We start from the raw sequence: 11,415 nt of genomic DNA on the forward strand, positions 1-11,415 counted from the left end.
CATTATAAACCGAAATTGAACCGGCCAATCTCGCGTTTCGTATTGGAAACAAAGTGGACCGTTCTTGCTCTATCTATGTTTTCTTTTCTTTCTATCCTATAATTTTATTTGAATAAAAATATATAATTTAATTTTAATAATACCATTAGATTTTAAAATATAGTACGTGATATAAATTTATAGTTAAAATTTATTCATTAGTTGCTAAAAAAGCTTAAAGTATCAATCCATATTATAAATCGACAGAGACGGAGGTAAGGTATGGCCAGGCAGGGCCTGGGCTATACCTCACTATTGAAAAAAAAATTACTACCTAAACTAATACTAAACTAAATTTTTAAATTGCTACACACTTTAACTTTACATTTTAATACATTACCTGGACATTTGGAATTTATAAACAAAATTTATGGACTTCATAAAATATTTATATAATAAAATCTATGCAATTTGGATGAGCCTATAATTTTTTATTTATTTATAATATTTGTCGTATTTAATTTTAATAAAAAAATTATGAGTAAATCACAATAATATTCTAAAAAGCCCCCTATTTTTCATGCGGTACATTATTTTTGAAAAGTATTTCAGTCCGTACCATTTTTTCCGAAAATATTTCATTCACCACGTTATTGACGACGTCAGGCCTACATAAAGCTGGTGCACCTATTTGAATGTTCAACTGACCTGCGCATGTGCGGGTCACTTCCATTTACTTTTTGTTTTTTCTTAAAACACACTATTTAATTGTTTACATATTTATTTATTTAAATTATATAAAATATTATTTCTTGTATATAAATTTTAATTTTAATTTTAAAAATATTAAAATACATCATACACAAATTATAAATTTTTTTAAAAATATAATTCTATGAACTATTTATTGAAAAATTGTTAAACATACCAAACATTAAAATGTATCATTTAAAGATGTAGCTGTCATGTATAAATTATGTAGCAAAACAATTGTGTCTATCATGTATAAATTATTTATTAAAAATTTATTAAATATATATTAAAAATATATCAAATATGTATTGAAAATGTATCAAATATATATCAGAGATATATCCATTATATAAATAAAAAATTTAAATTACAATTACAATTTAAAAAAACATATCTAAAAACACTAAATATAAATTATGTATCAAATATATATATATATATATATATATATATATATATATATATATATATATATATATATATATATATATATATATATATATATATATATATATATATTAAAAAAGAAGACATATTAAAAAAATAAAAAAAAAGAATTCCGACAATTGAATATGTATCAAATATGTATTCAGGTTGTATCAAATATGTATAGAAAAAGTATCAAATATCATGTATAAACTATATAGTAAAAATAAATTCATGTATAAATTATGTATAAATAATGTATCTATTAAGTATATTTAAAAATATATCAATGTATAAATCATGTATCAAATATGTATCAAAAATGTATCAAGTTAAACGTGTCATTCTTTTTTTTTTAAAGATATATGTGTCAGATATGTATCAAATATATATCGTAGATGTATCTGTATCGAAAATGTATCAAATATGTATCAAATATGTATTGGTTAATTAAGCTCTAATTTAGTACACCTAATTTATTTTCTCGATCAAAAAAATAACCCACCTATTCATCGATGTTTAACTATTTTTTCAAATAATTAATATAGAAAAGTGCATTGAAAATGTATTAGAAATGTATCGAAAATATATCAAATATGGACCGAAGATGTATCAAATATTAATCGTAGATGTATCAAATATGTATTGGAGATATGTATTCATTATATAAAAATCAAAATCTACCACCGCCTTGTTAATACTTTTTGACCAAAAGCTTTATCATATTAACAGCAATAAAAGTATCAAATATGTATCGAAAATATATTCATTATATAAAATTGGATTAAGATACAAAAATGACCATTTTGTTTACCCCGTGACTCAGTAGCTATGAGTTAAAACGAAGAAGATGAAGATAAAAGTAAGACATAATTTTTTTCTTTAATAGTCTATGTGGCACTAGTACACTTTACATATGCTTTATAAATATATATTTTTTATTTTTTAAACGGCTACATAGATTAGTTAACGTTTATTCAATAGTGTCGTCTTGAAAAGGGTTTAGATGTTCCATTTTATTAACGTTAGGAACATTTTTGAGACTCGAAAAATATTAGGGGGTCAAGTGAGCCACGGGATAAATATTAGAGTCATTTTTGTACCATAACCTTATAAAATTTTGACGATCATCTATTTTTAACATAAATTAAAAATTCACAATTGATGTATTAAAGATATATCAAATATGTATATGTTATATTAATATAATAAATTTATTAAAATTATAAATATGTACAGCCTTATTTAGAGACTCAAAGTCCACTACAATTCTCACCACCATTATCATTTTCTTCTCTGCCTTTCCTTTTTAATTCTTACATGCCTTTCTATGGTTTACATTAGCTTCTTTCTGTCTCCCTAAAACAATAATTAGAATCCGGCTTCAAAGAGGAAACAACGGTAATTCGCGAAGTTGCTTCACGCGCCGTCGAGGACCTTCCTGTTTCCTTCGAAGTCGGCACCTCCGTCGCTCAGGAATCGCTAGAAACCGTGGGCCAGGCCATCGATGATATCAGCGCTATCTTCTGGAACTCAACGGCTTAGATTATATCTCTTGGTAAAAATTAAAATTTTCTTCATTGGTGATTAGGAAAATGATTTGGAGTAAATAGAAAGGAAGAAGAGTGGCGGCAGTGAAGCAGCGGAGGAGAAGGGGCACACTGTAATTTGGTAGGTGATGCGATAAAGATGAGTAAAAATTAGATTTTTTTGGGTGGGTGTGTGGACGAATTAGACAGCTGTAAGCTTAGAAAAAAATATGTGCTGGTGAAAAGAATTGAAAAAAAATTTATAAAATTGTAATAAAAGTGATACTAATGTAAACCATAGAAACAAAAAACTACCGCATGAAAATTGGTCTAATTTTCGGACTTTTTCTGTAATTTTCTCAAAAATTATTATATTTTAATTAATAAATATTCTTACTAAATTATCTCTATCTTAAAATTTGTTGACATTTATAATATTTATTTTTGTTTATATTATTGTATTTTTTAAATAAATTAATAAGAGGTAAATTTGAATATTTAAAAAATAATTTAATGCTCTTTTAATATTTTAAATCGACAAATATATATTATGGACTAAAATATTTCTTAAATACGACAAATATTATGGACCGGAAGAAATATTAAAGGTGAGAAAGTGTATATGAAAGTCTAATCATTATATAAAGAGTTAATTCTTAAAAAAATCACGAACTTTACACGAAGTTTCATTTTAATCATTACCTTTAAAAGTTGCTATTTAAAGGCACGAACTTTCATTTTGTTTCAAATCTATCATTTCAGTGTATTTTTGTTGACTAAATTCTTAAATAAACCATTAATGAAAGACCCAAATTATAAATCGACATTAAATCTTATTATCTTTTAGTTAGAGTATATAGGATTAGGAATTTTTTGTTCGATAAAATACATCGGATTTTACTTTGGTGATAGATTTGAAACAAAATGAAAGTTCGTGCCTTTAAATGACAACTTTTAAAGTACATGATTAAAATGAAACTTTGTGTAAAGTTCGTGATTTTTTTAGGAATTAATCCAAATAAAAATCATGTCAATGATAGTTTAAATTATTCTTTTATCAAAATGGTAGTATTTTTTATTGATTCAACACCCAACTATTAACCATTAACAATGTAAAATTTATTTTCAAAACGACTTAATTAGCTTCTTACGTTGGTTTATGGTACCACAAATATAAACTTAACTCTAACAATAAGAACAAAAGACTAAAAATTTAACTTTTCACCTTCTGTTTCTGATAAAACTAAATTAGCTAATATTATCATATTGATATAAATTTTTAAAGTTGAAAAATGATTTGCCAGAAAATCAATTACTTCATATATAGAGTCGGTAAATTTGTCACGACCCAAATTATTGAGCCGAGACCGGCGCTAGGGAATGGGAGTGGTAGCTCCGAAACCCGTAGTAAGCCTAAAACCACTCTAACTTTTTCGCGGAAACGCAAACACAACTATCCTATAAACATGTAATAAGAAGACACGTTTACAATCATAACGTACATCATATATATCACACCATCGATACAACCATAGTGGGCATCTCACTTCCGTAACTTGTACGTACTAGCCCGTCTATCGATCAATACAAAACTGACAACCAAAAGACGTCACATCAAACAAACATTAAATATGTACACAACCTATAAGACCTGACTATTCTATGCTAAGACTCGTCATACGTATACTACTGCAGCACCAAGGGGACTCGTACTCAGCACACCAAAGACGGTCTGTCTGATCCGACTCTATACACCTGAAAAACATCAATGTGAGGGGTCAGTATTTGGGGAAATACTGAGTGAGAAAACACATTACTAAGGTATTATAGAAAATAACATCGCATTTAAAACAAAACACATATATACAAACATATTATACTTCAAGCATTTGATCCGATCGAAACCCTAATATCTTAGTATGCATAATGAACATTATCACAACATCTAACGATCGATCGATATGAGTCCGGGATAGTTCAACCAGCCGACTCGCAGATACAGGCCCCGGGATAGTTCAACCAGATAGGCTCTGTATCGCATGCACAAACAAGTATGATAGACGACCCATGAAATCTCTATCTATGACTTACCCGGACGCTGGTGATCACACAGCCTATTGACACCCAATAGGTAGCTTGTTTCCCCCGGATCATATACTAGTTTTCACAATCTATATATATTCGATAATACGATGTACAAATTCATTTCTATCGATAAAATACTATAGCATGCGATGTAGTTTAATATTATATTTATAATATAAAAACTATCTATTGCGTAATAATACTCAAAGTAAAGTTTAACTCACAACGATCGCTATTCCTTATATCCAAACGTAAGCTCCACACGTCATTCACTCTTTTAACTATTCCAGCTCGTCGATCTCATACCTCGTCGATGTATCCACTTCCTATTCAAATCATATGTACGTTTAATTCATCATCGTAAACTTAATACTAAAACTCTAAGTTATAAACTTAGTTCGATATGATCGTATTCCCGATACGACTCTTGACTTCGATAATATTTTAATCCAATTTTCTCGAAAATATCAAATCTCTAGATCAAATAGACGTCATATACTCGTGAATACGAGCCGGGGTACACGGGCGTGCCCCGAGGTGGGTTCACGATCGTGCAACCAAGTGCACGTTCGTGCACCTCAGGGGTACACGTTCGTGTACTTCTAGTACACGTTCGTGCACCATGAAAAGTGCACGTTCGTGTACTTTAGGTACACGATCGTGTACCTTGCTAGGTGCACGTTCGTGTACTTTCAGTACACGTTCGTGCACCCGTGGTACACGGTCGTGCACCACGTGCACAGCTCCTCGGAAGTTGATTTCCGGGGTTTTATCACCATTCCGACATGCTTCACACATCCATACTCAAAACCCATATCTCGGTTTCTTCAAAAACGTCATAATAACTTCAAAAACGTCAAATTCGAATCCAAAATCGTTAAAACGATAAAACCGCTCGAAACCTTAAACCAAAACGTCAAGCTTACCTCAATTGACGCTCGTAGAAGATAGAGAATTGAATTCTCAATCCATCGGCGCGAGAATCACTCGATTCGGACGAGAAACGGCGAAACCGCGGCGGATCGAAATCGTTCGTCAAAACCTTCTGTGAGTTTCTATAACCTTCTGATCATTCCTTATTCTTAAGGAAACATATATATAGTTTGGCAAATTTGCCAGTTTAATCCTTCATTTCTTTAACTTAAACCAATTCTCTTTTAAACTTTCAATTTTAACCAAACGGTTAATTATCCTTTTAACTCGATTATCTACGTATTATTTATATCCCAATAAATAATACTACTCCAAAAATAATTATTTCCGTCGATAATCTTCCAATTTCTATTCTCGAGGCTAAATTGGCTAATTTACACTTTGGTCCTTGAACTCTTCAAAATTGACAATTTAGCCCAAAATGAATCCGCGTCCAAATTTTAAAAGGTCTCCGATTGACCTGAAACTTTTACCACCAATACTATAAAACATTTCGCGGACCTTGGCGAAATAATTCCAATTTCGGACTTAACTGGTTAAATTACCACTTTAGTCCCTGAACTCTAGTTTGTGACTTTCTTGATATTTTTCCTTATTTTCTTATTCCAATCCATAAACAATTACGTCCTACTCCATATTATCCTTTTCTTTAATATCCAATATCTTTATCTCTGCAACTCCGGTCCTTCTCTGCCGGACACGTTGCACTAAACGACACCTGAACTTACAGGGTATTACATTCTTCCCCCCTTATAAAAATTCGTCCTCGAATTTTCATACAACCTTTTTACTTATCTTAAACCTTTGACCCTTTTCATTTGTTCCTTGTTTAACATTCAATACTATATACTTTGTATTCCATCACACGCTTTCTTGACTCGTCGCTCCTATCCTTGTACATCTATCGTCGATATCCTTATTAAATCCGACGTCTTTCTAATATCACACAATATCCACCTCATCTTATCATAAGGGCAATCTTCTATCTTCAAAGCATAAACTATAAATCGATTCCTATACTCAACTATCCTCTTTTCATACTCCTATCATACAATATGAACGTCCTAGTTCACCGTCCAATCATTTTCATTCCGCTATTCACGTACATCTATCATTCACTTCTCTTATACAAACTTCATCCTTCATATCCACTTCTTCTCTTATATCCTTGTTTAAGATCTTTGACATCCCGTCAAAGAGATACTTACTTTCTAACACATCACTAATCGGGTACATATCACTGTCCAACGTATTCACGATCTTAACTATATACTAGCTCGTTAACTCGAAACTAAGTTCATATCCTAGAAGCATAACGTCTATGTTTTCGCAACTATACGTATTCATTCGCCTCTTGGTCTTGATCGCAGCTTGCTCGCGAGCACTTCACTTCCGTTACAGAGTTCTGGTCTAGGTATACTTATATGAAAACAAAACTCTTTCAAAACTCTTTCGACAAAACGATTCATCTTGAACTTTAAATCAAATTTCATTTTCATTTTAACAAAATTGTGCACTAGGGTGATGACGTCTCTCATCCCCAAAGAGTTGCCACATCTCACCTCTTTGTCTGAACATAATGCATATGATGCATGTCCTATCGATGTATGTATAGATATATGTAGTGATGCATTTCTATCAATGTCGTGGCACCTATCGATAACTATCGCGGGTCTAGGCACAATTATGTTTTCCAAATTGTTTAAACAAACAACTTTCAAAAAGTTTTAAACTTCGAGTTTTGTAAGTTCTCTAGACCTTTAAACTCTGTACACGGTAGGTTCTTCCACTTCTGTAACTTCATACTTCTTCTTCATGCACATCTCGACATTTCGATAATTCGATTTCGATACCATCTATGCGTCATATACGTATTTCGCAAAGAAACAAACAAAGGTTTCACAATCCATCGATCATACTTGTCATAATGAAACAAACAAGAATTTCACAATCCATCGATCATACTTATCATAATGAAACCTACAAAAATTCTCAATCAATCAAAATGTACGATCAATCAATTCGATCTTAAAACAAATAATACAAACGACTTGGATCAGACATGGCTCAATTCTATAGCTGCAGTAGTTCCTAGCTTAGTCTAATGACCTAATACCTAGGAACAAACAAACATCAATCACAGACTTGCAGTGGTATCATGGACCAACTGCACTCAAATCACATATTAGCAGAGGTAACTGGACCAACTGCTCTGATACCAACTTTGTCACGACCCAAATTATTGAGCCGAGACCGGCGCTAGGGAATGGGAGTGGTAGCTCCGAAACCCGTAGTAAGCCTAAAACCACTCTAACTTTTTCGCGGAAACGCAAACACAACTATCCTATAAACATGTAATAAGAAGACACGTTTACAATCATAACGTACATCATATATATCACACCATCGATACAACCATAGTGGGCATCTCACTTCCGTAACTTGTACGTACTAGCCCGTCTATCGATCAATACAAAACTGACAACCAAAAGACGTCACATCAAACAAACATTAAATATGTACACAACCTATAAGACCTGACTATTCTATGCTAAGACTCGTCATACGTATACTACTGCAGCACCAAGGGGACTCGTACTCAGCACACCAAAGACGGTCTGTCTGATCCGACTCTATACACCTGAAAAACATCAATGTGAGGGGTCAGTATTTGGGGAAATACTGAGTGAGAAAACACATTACTAGGGTATTATAGAAAATAACATCGCATTTAAAACAAAACACATATATACAAACATATTATACTTCAAGCATTTGATCCGATCGAAACCCTAATATCTTAGTATGCATAATGAACATTATCACAACATCTAACGATCGATCGATATGAGTCCGGGATAGTTCAACCAGCCGACTCGCAGATACAGGCCCCGGGATAGTTCAACCAGATAGGCTCTGTATCGCATGCACAAACAAGTATGATAGACGACCCATGAAATCTCTATCTATGACTTACCCGGACGCTGGTGATCACACAGCCTATTGACACCCAATAGGTAGCTTGTTTCCCCCGGATCATATACTAGTTTTCACAATCTATATATATTCGATAATACGATGTACAAATTCATTTCTATCGATAAAATACTATAGCATGCGATGTAGTTTAATATTATATTTATAATATAAAAACTATCTATTGCGTAATAATACTCAAAGTAAAGTTTAACTCACAACGATCGCTATTCCTTATATCCAAACGTAAGCTCCACACGTCATTCACTCTTTTAACTATTCCAGCTCGTCGATCTCATACCTCGTCGATGTATCCACTTCCTATTCAAATCATATGTACGTTTAATTCATCATCGTAAACTTAATACTAAAACTCTAAGTTATAAACTTAGTTCGATATGATCGTATTCCCGATACGACTCTTGACTTCGATAATATTTTAATCCAATTTTCTCGAAAATATCAAATCTCTAGATCAAATAGACGTCATATACTCGTGAATACGAGCCGGGGTACACGGGCGTGCCCCGAGGTGGGTTCACGATCGTGCAACCAAGTGCACGTTCGTGCACCTCAGGGGTACACGTTCGTGTACTTCTAGTACACGTTCGTGCACCATGAAAAGTGCACGTTCGTGTACTTTAGGTACACGATCGTGTACCTTGCTAGGTGCACGTTCGTGTACTTTCAGTACACGTTCGTGCACCCGTGGTACACGGTCGTGCACCACGTGCACAGCTCCTCGGAAGTTGATTTCCGGGGTTTTATCACCATTCCGACATGCTTCACACATCCATACACAAAACCCATATCTCGGTTTCTTCAAAAACGTCATAATAACTTCAAAAACGTCAAATTCGAATCCAAAATCGTTAAAACGATAAAACCGCTCGAAACCTTAAACCAAAACGTCAAGCTTACCTCAATTGACGCTCGTAGAAGATAGAGAATTGAATTCTCAATCCATCGGCGCGAGAATCACTCGATTCGGACGAGAAACGGCGAAACCGCGGCGGATCGAAATCGTTCGTCAAAACCTTCTGTGAGTTTCTATAACCTTCTGATCATTCCTTATTCTTAAGGAAACATATATATAGTTTGGCAAATTTGCCAGTTTAATCCTTCATTTCTTTAACTTAAACCAATTCTCTTTTAAACTTTCAATTTTAACCAAACGGTTAATTATCCTTTTAACTCGATTATCTACGTATTATTTATATCCCAATAAATAATACTACTCCAAAAATAATTATTTCCGTCGATAATCTTCCAATTTCTATTCTCGAGGCTAAATTGGCTAATTTACACTTTGGTCCTTGAACTCTTCAAAATTGACAATTTAGCCCAAAATGAATCCGCGTCCAAATTTTAAAAGGTCTCCGATTGACCTGAAACTTTTACCACCAATACTATAAAACATTTCGCGGACCTTGGCGAAATAATTCCAATTTCGGACTTAACTGGTTAAATTACCACTTTAGTCCCTGAACTCTAGTTTGTGACTTTCTTGATATTTTTCCTTATTTTCTTATTCCAATCCATAAACAATTACGTCCTACTCCATATTATCCTTTTCTTTAATATCCAATATCTTTATCTCTGCAACTCCGGTCCTTCTCTGCCGGACACGTTGCACTAAACGACACCTGAACTTACAGGGTATTACAAAATTAAAAACACAAAGACATACGAAACTAATTACTGTATCTAGATGCTGAAAATATCTAAAAAAATAAGGTCTAATGGTAAAAAAAACTCAAACCTTTACGACTTATAGCAATTTTATCAAAACCTTTTGATTTTTACAATAATATCCAAATTATATTTTTTTGTTGCAATAATAGCCAAATTGATGGCGAAACTTGTTGTTTTCAATTAACATATTAGGCTATTATTATTTTTTAATATATAATAATAGAGTAAAAGTCCCAAGAAATGGCAAAAAAATTTAAAATTCACATAAAAAGTGCAATTTGGCTATTATTGCAACAAAATAATGCAATTTTTAAATATTATTGCAAAAATTAAAAAGTTTGGATGAAATTGTTCGTAAAGATTTGGGTTTTTTACCATTAAGTCAAAAAATAATTATATTTGAAAATTTTAGCTATTCCACTACAAGAATGTCCGGTGTTAGCGACGGAAATTTCCGTCACTAACACATGAAAATCCGTCGGTAAACTTAGTTACCGACGGACTGCCGACGGATACCATCCGTCGGCTCGCTTTTCGTCGGCATTCATTGGCGACAAAAACTATCCGTCGGGAAATGTCACCGACGGAAACATAGTGGTCGGTAAATATATAAATCCGTCGGTGGGTTGTGACTAACACACCGACGAAGATCCGACGTTTTACCGACCGATATTTCCGTCGGCAAATATTGCGACGGATAATCGTCGGTAAAACCGTCGGTGAAAGAGGGCCGTTGCCGACGTTGATCCGACGATATACCGACGGATATTCCGTCGGGAATATATACCGACGGACCATCCGTCGGTAAATTCCGTCGCCCCTTGTTTTCTTTACCGACGAATAATCCGTCGGTAGTTGTTGTCGGAACATGGTATTAAATTACCGACGGATTATTCCGTCGGTAAAGTAGAAATCCGTCGGTAATACGGCTTCATTTCCGACAAAAAAATTGTCGTTTTCCTGCCCATTATGGGTTGTTTTTTGTCTATTATACCTGTGCAGAATTACAAAAATAAGATACACATACAAACAGACTAAA

This window comes from Mercurialis annua, linkage group LG5 (genome assembly GCF_937616625.2).
Source record: "Mercurialis annua linkage group LG5, ddMerAnnu1.2, whole genome shotgun sequence".
In the NCBI taxonomy this organism is placed as follows: domain Eukaryota; kingdom Viridiplantae; phylum Streptophyta; class Magnoliopsida; order Malpighiales; family Euphorbiaceae; genus Mercurialis; species Mercurialis annua.